Here is a 12,453-nt window from a genome sequence, read left to right as displayed (position 1 = left end):
AGATGCCGCGCGCAATAATTACCAGGAAACAAACGGGAGGAACAGAAAGATAATAAACGTGGGCCGGAGAGATGAGGCGTAGGATTTCGATGGGAAGGATCGAGGCGAACGACCTCCACTTGTTCTGCCACGGAAAACTTTTCCACCGGGACCTGACGGCTCTCAATCACATTTACCCTAAAGCAATTTCCTTCCCTCCTTCCATGCCGCCTAAAGGGAGTTTCTATTTATTTGTCCACCTATCTGTTCGAAATCCCCCATCACTTTGAGCGCCTTCCTAATTCTTGACGGTGTGCTGGAAAAACAAGTTTTCAGCGTGGTGTGATACTCACTCACTCACTCACTAACTCTCTCCCTCCTCGCACACACTCTCTCTCTCTTTTTCTTTCTATCTTAGTATGTTAACACTGCGAAATAGTATTTTGAAACAGTAAAGAACGCAATATATACATACACCTCAAACTAACCGAGACAGACTGTATAAAAAATCAAACCAACCAAATCACACCACCGAAACGGAGAAACAAGTCAAAAGGTGGCCATTCACGGTCGCTCCAGAAAGAACTGCGCCGAGCCGTGTAGTTCCATTTGGAGGGCCTGAAATTTGAGGGGCGTTCACGACTGCTCCACAGCCACTCGTTCGAATCTAGTGAATTACTTCCTCAAAATGGATGACCCTCTTGTGCTAAGCTGCTGTTTGTTTATATATAAAAAGCAAAGCCGAAAAGGAAATGGTGCAAGAAGCGGCTCCTGAACAAAAGCCGTAATACCCACATCAATTTGATGAAAGATCTTTCCCCTGAACCCGCTGATTGAAGGAACTATTTAAGGGTGGATGAAACGTCTTATTTATGTTTACTCCCGCTTGTAGTAGAAGGTAGTAGAGACTGTAGCTTGATTAGAAAACAAAAGGCAATCATGAGAGAAATTATCACTCCACATGAAAAGTTGGCAGCCACATTACGATTGGATGAACTACGAAGAACTGAAGTGTTCTCTACTACGACGTCTGCTTAGCGCTTAGGGGTTATCAATACCGCATCTCTCGTTGCATTTGTATCCTTTGTTTCCAAAAGGTCGACCGACAGATCAAAGGCCGAATTTCTTTTATTTCTATTGTGGGAATCATTGTCCGCCACTTTCCATAAACATGGTAATCTTTTATATATAATTCAATCGCCTCAACAATAAAACTCGATTGGATGTCATTGCCAATAAAGAATAAACGTTTTTGACTTTTTGAGAATGTACGACTATATCTGCTCAGTGAAAGAAAGACGGAAACTGCACCAGAAAAAACGCGTGTTTTCCCATTCACGAACGCGCCATGCCGTCGTCACGCCGTGGATGTTTGGGGTGGCGCGATGGAGTTTGGACAGGTCGAATATTCGGCACAACCGGGCACTTCAGTTCAGTTTTGCCATTGACGTGGTTTTTGGAACGGCGTCGCTCCGTTTGGACTGCTAAGAGCGATCGTGAATGGCCACCTTAACAAACAATACAAACTGACCTGGATGATAGGAATAAAAGAAACCATGGTTTGAGAAATAAAAACCAACAATATTGTAGGTTTTTATTTCTCAAACTCAGATACTGTCATATCTTTACGTTTCTAGTAATTTTATTGAAGCATCGGTAAAAAATAATCGTATAATGAGATCAAATCGACCCTCGAATGAAATAGGAGTAAGCAAGTAAGCAATCCTCGTCTAGATCTTTTTCTACTCCTATCAAAACAATTTTTATTCTTAAAGCAACAAATGAAAAAACAAGGATATCTGAGCATTTCCAGTTATAAAATGAGAGTTATCGAAGCGAAGTCCAAAGATAAACGGACTACAGATATTCGCGTTCTCCCAAAATACAGGTGCATCAATCCGTAGACCACAACCAAATATCACAGTGATTTAAATCCCATTCAGGAGTTTATATGTGAAATCTCAAAGTGCGACATCCTATAAAAAAATTAAATAACTAAAAATCATCATGGAATAATAAAAAATATTATAAACTATTTATAATTAATAACTTACAATTAATTAAGGCTTTCAGTTGAGATGAAAAAAAGTTAATGGCACGAGCGGGATTCGAACCCACGATCTTCGGCTAGATACGCCGCTGCTCTACCACTTGAGCTATGTTGACTTCGATCCACTCGGACAACAACTTCCCATCTCATCCCCACCAATTTTCCTGGCAAAAAGGAGGGAAAACTCATAAGGTGGGGTTGAGAGGGAAGTTGTCCGAGTGGATCGAAGTCAAGATAGCTCAAGTGGTAGAGCAGCGGCGTATCTAGCCGAAGATCGTGGGTTCGAATCCCGCTCGTCCCATTAACTTTTTTTCATCTCAACTAAAAGCCTTAATTAATTGTAATGTATTAATTGGTCAAGCGGACCACGAAATTAATGAATATAATTAATAACAAATATTTTCAATAAAGTCAAATATTGATTCCAACGTCAAGTTAGGTACACGTTGTGTCCTTATAGTTTACCGATTTTTTGCTTTGATTTACCTACAAGCTGACCCAGTATGCATAAATAAAAACAATGTAAATAGAATTGACGACAAACAAAGATGGACGGGGAAAAGATTATTTAGATCAAATCATATACTGCTGTACTATTTCAGTAGGGTTTTCTTGAAGAACTTTACCCCTTTCTTTTTGAAGAAAACCAAGTTTAAGTGATCCATCGCGTAAAAGAAAAATCAACGAAATATGAAATAATATTGTGTACTTATAATTTTAGGTTATCTTTTCTTTTTAAAGTGTTACTTTTAAATGAAATAAACTGGTTGTTTGTAAACGCGGTTGATGTTTGACCAAAAGGAAACATGTACTTAGCAGTTTTACCAGGTTCATTTTAAGAAAAAACATTACATAAACTATACCAAATAAAAAAATTATGTTGCATACAAAATATGTAGGAAATTTAGAATTCTGGACGTAAGGTTTATTTTTTATTTTCTGTTTTGTCGCCAAACTCGTTTAAAATAAAAGCTAAAGGCCGTAACGTTCCTGTGGCCAAAGTTTGGCGAGTTGGGCCTTCAAAAAATCCCATAAAACCCCTTCCGGCTTTCAGGGGCTTGTTGCGTGACTGCCGTTTCAATAAGGGCCGAAAGGGCTCGCCCTTCCTCGCTTCCATCCGTTAGATAGCAGTTTGTATTTGCCGTTTCAAAAGGATTTAAACCGAATCGGGCTCGACTGCCTTTGTCCAGGGGGGTTTCACGACTTATCTGTACACCCTCAGGTGAAAAGTTGAACAGAGAATTTTTTGTATCTTGCATGTATGAAAATACATATTACAAATCGGTATGTATATTTTTTTAACGAGCAAATCATTGACGCTAGTACTGGAGGAGACAGGTTAAGAGACCCAGCCAACATTGGCCCTCAATATGAAGGAGGCCCTCAAAGGGGCAAGGAAGTCTTCAGACCTTCGTCGTTTAAGGATGGCAAAGTGTAGATGAAAGAGTGGTGTTAGAATGGAACGAAAGCTTAGTGAAGAACTTTTGGAAGCGGGGTCGGATCAGTTGACAGACATATTGAAGTGGTTGTGGTGTCCAGGCAAGTCGCAATAATTCCTTGGGTAAATTTAGCTGAGTTTTGCCGGACTAAACAGAGTGCTCCTAACAGTTTTCATAGTTTCTAAATCATCTGTTAAGTTGTTTTTGTTTTACGTTTTCAGTGGGGATGGCCAGCCTGTTTTCTAGGTACCATTCTAAGGACCTGATTTGAGTGTAAGTCGCATTCTATCTACTTTGTATTGATGTACAGAGGAGAGCAAGGTTGTTATCAATGTAAATGTACACTGAGTACGTTTTTCCTCATCCTGTCTTGTCCAGTCTTTGATAAATTCAAGGTATTCATGGATGTCGGAGGTTGCTTGGATAAGATTCAGACCAGAACGTGCCATCCGCATAGGTGGTGATAGTGATGTTGGGATGTGTAGGGAACTCAACAGAATAAATGGTATACAGAAGAATGCGACCAAGAATGCTCCTTTATAAAAGTTTGCTTATATTGATCTGATATCTGATTATTCGTTTCCGCACCCCACTATGAAGGATGCTGTCAGTAAACAAGGTAAGGGTAATATGTGTAGAAATACGGTAATAAGGGGTGAGTAGCAGTATTAAACTGTACGATAAGTTCTCCTGAGGTTCACGCACCTAAGGGCATAGGTACTTGATGGCAACTTAAATCCTGAGGATTATACGTCTGCTGTCTATGTATAGGTTCTAAATATCTGACTTGAGAGGAAGTCTTATAGCACCTTGTTGTTGATATGCTGGGTGATTTTGCCCTCCAATTTTTACACCAGTCTTCCAAACTAGAAAAATTGTCTATTTTGCGTAAGTTTCGATAGAACTAAATTTTTATAAAATCATCTTGTACTATAAAAGACAAACAGCAAGATTGGAGAGGCGCTAAAAAACAGAGAACTTTGGTGAGGAATGGTGCAGCAGGACAGGGGGAGTTAGAAAGATTGCACTTAGAGCCTCCTTACTATTTTGGCGTGCTAGAGGTACTATTTGAAAGATAGTAAAAGAAAAGAAGACTATTCTCTTTCAAAAAATGCATTCAGATTTAAAAGAGTAGAAATGAAGAAGCTGAGGAAAAAAAGAGAGACGCGGCAAAAGTAACAAAATTACTAACAAATTTTATTTTGTATCGAAATCGTAAATCATTTTCAGAAGGATGAACTGGCATTTATGATCTCACTGCCCCCTTGTTTCGAGGAGAAGATAAAATTTGAAATACCGTGGAATGTCGAGCCAGTTGTAAACGGAAAGGCCACGGCGATCACTGGTCGTAGAACCTATTGGCTCGTTGACAGGCTTTCACAGCTGAAGAGAAAACGGTGATTCATGTAGTGGAAACCCTTTGAAAAGGTCCTTCCACGGGGTCCAGGAATCGGCACCGTTACGTCTAGCCGCTTCTAACACTTCAGGATTCATTTATCACCCGACGATTTGGACTGACTGTTTATGTGACCCGATTCGCAGGAAACAACGTGGACAAAACTGACCCGTTTCGGTTATTAATGACCAGGGTCGGCGTCCTCGTTTCTTACTGGGTGGAGGACCGATGATAAAACCCCCAGATGTTAACATAAGCCCGCATTGTATTAAATTAATAAACCTAATTCGCAGTGAAATAATTTAAACTAAATGAAACAAATCTTTGTTAGAAACAGAAATTTTGCACTCCCCCCACCTATATAATGAATGTGCTTATTAATGCAAAACGAAAGTAACGTTATTTATATGATTCTGATCATCTTATTCAACCTCTTTGTTAAAAATTAAATTCTAATAATCAGTGTACGTACTACCAATAAATCTTAATGTTTTAGTACATTTTATAGCCATTGCTTGATCTGGAAATATTCAAACATCATCCTCATCCAAAAACCAAGAAAACCAGTGAAAAATGCTTTTCTTAAATCTTCTTGAAACGACTTAAATTCAACTCCTCTAACCATCTCCCAGATATCAGTTGGCTTTCGCTCACACCAATTCCAATGTCTATCAAGTGAATCGCGTTATGACCCTCTCGATAGAGCGCAAATAATGTTATATGGCAGAGGTTCTTGGTGTGGCACATGCGTTCTATGGCGTCTGGAACAAGGGTCTCCAGTACCACGGGGCAGTGTGCTTGGACCAATTCTCTTTGATCTTTAAACCACAGATGACCACCTACAACTTTACTTGATACTTTTGACGATTACACAGCAGAACTATCCTCTACAGTTACTTCTTTGGATATGCACAAAGATATCTCATATAACAGATTGGTGTAGACAATGGAAAATGAAGGTATATGAAAGTAAATGCAACGTACTACAATAATGTTCTTATCCTCAACTATGACTGCGTTCGTTCTTTGGATGCTATCCATACTCAAAATTAAGATGAAATCAACATCAACATACTGTATCGATTATACCTAAACAGACGGTCTAAACAAATACAAACTATCGATGAAACTGAAACTTGCAATCAATACGTCTACAAATTATTTGGCAGTGAGGTGTAGAACTGAGATATAATGCAACGTTTCCAATCCATTTCATCTAAAGTCATTGGGTCAATTATAATACTTAAAATCCCGTGTATCCAACAATTTACCAAGTAATAACCTCTCCCATCACCCCAACAATCTTGTCCAATCTTGTCCAACCAGATCCCAACACTAAAATCTCAGCGTCACAAACGGAAATGGCCTCCCGACCTCCTTTCTTAGTAGCCATTATAAAATAAGAATTGAAATGAAATAGGAGAATAACGTTGATTACTTGCTCCCCCTGAATGCACCCACTAGGCAAGAGGAAATCTCACAAAAATCTTTACTTAAAAAAAATGACTACATTGTTCTTTTGATCCTGTCTTGTGAAACACCGCATGATATAATCAGCTGAGGAGTATGTATATTAGTTTCTCAATAGAAGAAAATATCCTCGTTTTTATCCTTTGGCTGAGATTCAATAAAGTGAAAATGATCTGATCCGAGGGAACTGATTGGGATGAAACATGAAAAAAAAACACCGAAAGGGTAAATAGTGCAAGAAAGCATAGAGTTTCATTCTTTTATCGTCGGCCTAAATCTACACCTGGCTACCCTTGGCAGTAAATAATACGAACCGAACAGGACGGTGAGTTACTGAAGGGGATGGGAAAGTGTAATACACCCGTTGGCGATGAAGGACTGGGGTCTTTCCGCATTTTGAAAATGCCAGGGTCACCCCTGCTTTGAACGTTTTCCTCTCAGTACAATCTTGTACAAAATAGATTCTATTCATTACACAAGCCAACATTAATATCATAAATTGCTGCAATATAAAAGTACTTAAACATATAAACGAAAAGGATTGCAATATCGTTATCTATACGGCTTTAATTAATAAACATGGTATCTTAATCGTTATCTTTATCGACGAATTCCGATATTGCCAAAGTAGACATCCTTGTTCAAACAACATAAAAAAATATGGATATCGAGTTTACCAAAATAAATGGCAATGTTCAATTGATAATAGTAAAAAGAATCAAAACATTAAAATCAATATTATTACGACTAATCTGCGAAATTTGAGACGGTTTTTTTAGAACTTGTCAAAATAAAAACCGTATACAATTTTTCATCGAAATTGATCATCGTGGGACGGTTTATTTCTGACATATAATGAAATTCGGAGAGAAAGGATGAGAAGGGTTATCAGCCTCTTATTCCACCTTTCAGAGTAACATGGTTATTATGCCCAAGCTATATATATATTGAGCAGTTAAGAAAATTATACCGTTAATAATTTACATCAATTAATGTTAATTTCATATTAACTCTATACTACTTTACTTCGGGCGTCGGGTTGGGGTTTGGCAACGGTGGCACGGAGCACATCACTGTGAGGTAAAGGTCCGTCCAGGATTCGAATCCAACACTCGAACCCGACATACTTACAAATATGTGTGTGTGTGTGTGTGTGTGTGTGTGTGTGTGTGTGTGTGTACATGTGTGTGTGTGTGTGTGTGTGTGTGTGTGTGTGTGTTTTTCCCCACGAAAACACCGCAACCCGTGCTTTGATATGACCTCTGCGGTTGCGATGCGAACTCTCGCTAAAAAAAGAAACAAAAAAAGAGAGAGAGAGAAAGAGAGAAAGAGAGAGAGAGAGAGAGAGAGAGAGAGAGAGAGAGAAGAGAAGAGAAGAGAGAGAGGAAGAGAGAGAGAAAGAGAGAAAGAGAGAGAGAGAGAGACAGACAGACAGACACGCATGCACAAAAAATAAAAATTTTCTGTGTTTGCAAAATTTGAAGATGAAGATTAATAGGTATATTAATTTTCGTGGTCCGCTTGACGAATTAATATCTTTCAAATAATTAAGGTTTTTAGTTGAGATAAAAAAGTCAGTGTCACGAGCGGGATTCGAACCCACGACCGGCGTATCTAGCCGAAGGTTNTATATATATAGGTTTATTTCGGGGAAGTTTTGATAAATAATAAACTTATCAAAATCATACACTGAGCTTATTTTTCACTTTCTGGACAATACTGATGAACTATTATATATTTTGTGGAAATATATACATACCAACAAAAATGAGAATACGTAGTAATATATAGTCCATTGCAGCTTACCTGAAAGAAAAATAAGCACAAATTAAAATATCTCAGAAGGTACATATAGTCAGTCACAAAAGAAAAACAATAATATTTTGAATTAAATAAATCTAATATTAAACACATATTTAATTATTAAAACGATGTATTCGCGTTCAAACAATATATTTGATTGTCAAATGATTACGCGCAATTAATTGCAATATTTTGCTAGCTAAAGCCTTGCCGAAATAACGACAAAATGTTATTTTTTATTATCTGCTGATTTTCGATTAGTCATTCACAGATTCTAAATTGGACCGAAGAACTGATGTAAACAATAATTTCAAATATTTGTATCTCATATGCAATATGTTCTTATTTAGCAGCTCAATAATATTAAAAACTCCGTTTGTCATACCAGTGTATGGATACTTTTTAGGCATTCTAAAATTTTAATGTTTGTATTTTAATGTAACATGTTTTATGTAATTATTTTTTTAACAAATAATTACATGAAACGTATTATTAAATCGTCTAGTTTATGGTCCTAAGAAAATTTTAGCTAAAAAAACAAAATTAAAGGAATAATTACCAAAACCCAAGTGTACAACATATTGATTACATTGTGTTATTTAGAAGAAGCATAATGTTGAACATAAAAGAGCGATTCCAACGAAACATAATAACAAAATGGACTCTCATTGTCGATACTACTTCAACAAATAAATGGAAGTAGTAATTAATGAATTTGTAATTAATGAAATTTCTGTTTTGCAACCTTTTTTTGCTATTTAAGGTGTTTATTTTACTTTATTTTAAATAAAATCACGATTTTTTAAGTGTTCTTGAAAATAGCACAGAATTGTAATTGTAATTTTATTTCAAAACACCTTAAAAGAAGGCCTACAAAAAAGCAGTTTTAATCTATAAAACGCAAAAGAATGACAACAATACCGAAGAAAAGTAGTAATTAATTATTCTAATACTTGGCATTGGAGGCCCACCGAAATGGTCTCTTATTTAATAATTACCTATCTACAGAGTGTCCTTTGTTAGACGGGACACTCTGTATAATATGTTCTGTAGCGGACTGTAAAACCTTTGACCAAGAAAAAAAATTCATCAAACGAAGTGGTGCTGGCGGTTGTTCTTTGTTTTTCATCGACAGCGACAGTCAGTCAGAATTTCATCCTGGATTCGATCTAAGTACTTGTAATTCTCTTCAATCTTGTCCAATGGAGCAAAAAAAAGTGGCAATTTGTTAGGATTTAATTTCTTTTCGAAGTTATAACTGCGGCATTTAATTTTGCTAATGACATTTTCATTATCTATCAATGCGGTTTATACAACTTAAATTGTTAAGTCATTTGAAGGAATTTAATAAGTTGATCTTTTAAGTGTGAAAAGAAAACGAGAGATAAATGAAATTATGCTCACTTCGTTGGAAACTAATTACGCTAAATAAACAATGGCCTTTTCAGACGGGGCGGCTAGCTGATTCAACTAGTTGAACGGACTGGTGTCAAGGAGTTAAGTAACCAGGTAACAAAATGTTTGGGACTCGCCCCAACCCCTTCACACGCAGTCAACTCGTCCGCCCAGGAACGTGTACAATATATTCTGTAGCGGGGACATGACCAACAAAAAAAGGCAGCAGGCACAAATGTCATACGTTCCCCACTGGTTGACTTAACACAAAAGACACTGCTCGGTGTTTTTGCAAAAGTACAAGCACAAGAAGTGCTCCTGCTTCCTCGGGTTCTAACATCGTACTGACCACCCGTTGGGAAGAGAGGTTGATTCCACAAGTTGCCTGGTGTGAAACCAGGAAAGAAAGAGTCTTCACACGGTTGTAAACTAATTGAGAGTCAACCAGGCAACTTTACGCGAAAGAAGAACAAAATAAATCCAATTTACTTTGTTTATCGAATATTTAAATTAAGTTTATCTTATTAAATATCTGTAGGCGAGAGGTCGGGTGGACATGGGGAGTGCGGTAAGGTCTCACATCTTAAGTCCCTAAGTTTCGCAGGGTTGGCATTGCCACATATGCCTGGCGTTATCGTGAAGAATTGGCCCCTTATGGTTTACCAATGCTGGACAAAGACGTTGCAGTTTCCCGTGCATTTTGTTAATTTCTTGGCAATATTTCTCTGCTGTATTCGTTTTACCATAATTCAGGATGTTATAGTGAACAACCCAGCAGTACACCACCACACAGTTACCATGGCCATTTTTGGGTGTAGATTTGGTTTCGGGAAGTGTTTTGGCGCTCATCCTTGCCCAACCTGTGACCTGTATGCCTCCCGTCATCGTTCAGAATCCATTTCTCATCGCACGTTGGATGAGAATGGATCATTTCGGTCGTACAACAGAAGAGACGCGCAAATTTCAAAGCGTCGATTTCTTTTAACTGACCTCCTGTTATGGTACAGAATCCATTTCTCATCGCATGTGATGATTCGATCGAGAAATGTATCATTTTTAAGGCGCAACAGAAGAGACGTTCAAATTATACATTTATGTTCTTTTTTTACAACTGTATACAAAATGCAACAAGCAAAAATTATGGTATTTATAATTATATACATGCGCATATACAATATTGTATGCACATTTATATGTCTGGCGTAACTGATTTGAACGGCCACCATCCAGTGAAAGTGGCCGTAATTGCCCAATATGGCGTGAAGTCAACTGCAAACTATACTTAAGTTACAAATTCAGATGGTCGAGAAGACACCTGATTTTCAAGTCAAAGGAACGTCGATATCTTTGGGCTTCGGTTATTGCTATAAACCCACTTGTCGAGCTTCTTCACTTTATCAATTTGCTCCAGATGGCGAACAATTATTGACTGTTCAACACTACGTTCTTCCGCAATTTACCGTGTTGTCTTACGTGAATTCTTTCAATCAACGGAAGGCCATCCGTGACTTCCCCGCCTACGGGATCGAAATCTACAAGATGAAAACTCGCTACACCGCATTTGCTAATGCTTCCCTCCCCCAAACTATATCGATATTACTCGCGGTTTCGGCCGCACTACACCAAAGCCTAAATTCGTACAAATAAATTTGACGAAAATCTAGTTTAGTAGGTTCCTCACTCTTATAAAATTCAATATGAACTAAAAAGTTTTGTATAAAAGATAACAAACGGTTGAAAGTATTTATTATAATCCATAAATTATATTTGAGGATTTGACTTTGTTGACATGACAACCACATTGCGAAAATAAAACAAATTTTGAAAACCTGCATTAATTTTACACCAACCAACAACACAATTATTCTATAAAACCGCTTATTTTAATCGTATAAAATTCCAATGTGGATTATTAATTTATGAAAAAATTATGCTCATAAGAAAAAGAAAAATCCAAAGCATATAACATGAAAACAACAAGGCCACGAAGGTAAGTAGGACACCAAGCGAGCTCTACGTCAGCTGCGATGGTGGTGTAATGGTGAGCATAGTTGCCTTCCAAGCAGTTGATCCGGGTTCGATTCCCGGCCATCGCACTAAATTTTTTTTCGTCATTTCGGTCGAAATTAATTTATTTTATAATTGTTTTGAGTTTACGCAATTAACATATTGTCAAAAGTGTCAGAAAAACAAAATGAATAAAGCATATTTATTTCGAAGTTGAAAAACGTCCTTACTTATGCAAATAACTTCAGAAATCGTGAGATGCGGTCTGGTGTGATGTATGTTTCAGAAAAACATACATTGGCACGATAAAGAAATTTTTTTTTTTTGTGATGTAGGTTTCAGAAAAACATTTTCTTTATCGTGCCAATGTATGTTTTTCTGAAACCTACATCACACCAGACCGCATCTCACGATTTCTGAATAATCATCGACAAACAGTCACTAATCACCACACATTTATACAAATAACCTAATTGAAAGTAGATGAATACAGAATATTCCGCCATATATACGTACGTCCCTCTCACACTACACATTGACGCCATTAAATGCATTCACTCTCAATTAGGCACACAATACTATCATAACAATATACAATAAACGAAGGTAAGTTAATCGACCGTCTCGATATCACCAATTTGTTGAGGGTCAGAGATGCGTTCATAAAGAAGTGAGTATTGCATCCTAGAGAGGCGCCTATGGCGTAAAAGTTGCAATACTCACTTCTTTGTTTCCGCATCCCTTATCCTTGACAAATTGGTATTTACAATAAAAAAAACCCTGTCTCCTCCAAGAATCGGAACAGTGGACCCAAAACAAGCTGCCTTGCTCAAACACAATTCTCATATTGGGCAGCATTCCCACACGACTCTGTATGGAGCCAAGGAAGTGAACCATTCAATTAGGTGGGACAC

At 37.5% G+C, this 12,453-nt stretch overlaps 1 protein-coding gene and 1 non-coding gene across 4 annotated transcripts in view; one reads left to right on the top strand and one right to left on the bottom strand.

Annotated features, from left to right (window-relative positions):
• The window catches only part of LOC106671029 (muscle M-line assembly protein unc-89-like), a 322,849-nt gene that overhangs the window by 155,793 nt on the left and 154,603 nt on the right, over positions 1–12,453 (bottom strand). The window lies entirely within an intron of this gene.
• Trnag-ucc lies at positions 11,557–11,628 on the top strand. Its single transcript has one exon. It is a non-coding gene; the product is annotated as a tRNA-Gly (tRNA).

Source organism: Cimex lectularius, unplaced genomic scaffold, assembly GCF_000648675.2.
Source record: "Cimex lectularius strain Harlan isolate CLEC.00 unplaced genomic scaffold, Clec_2.1 scaffold358, whole genome shotgun sequence".
Taxonomy (NCBI): Eukaryota; Metazoa; Arthropoda; class Insecta; order Hemiptera; family Cimicidae; genus Cimex; species Cimex lectularius.
The sequence above is the reverse complement of the archived record's forward strand: the minus strand, read 5'-3'. Positions and strand labels throughout refer to the sequence as shown.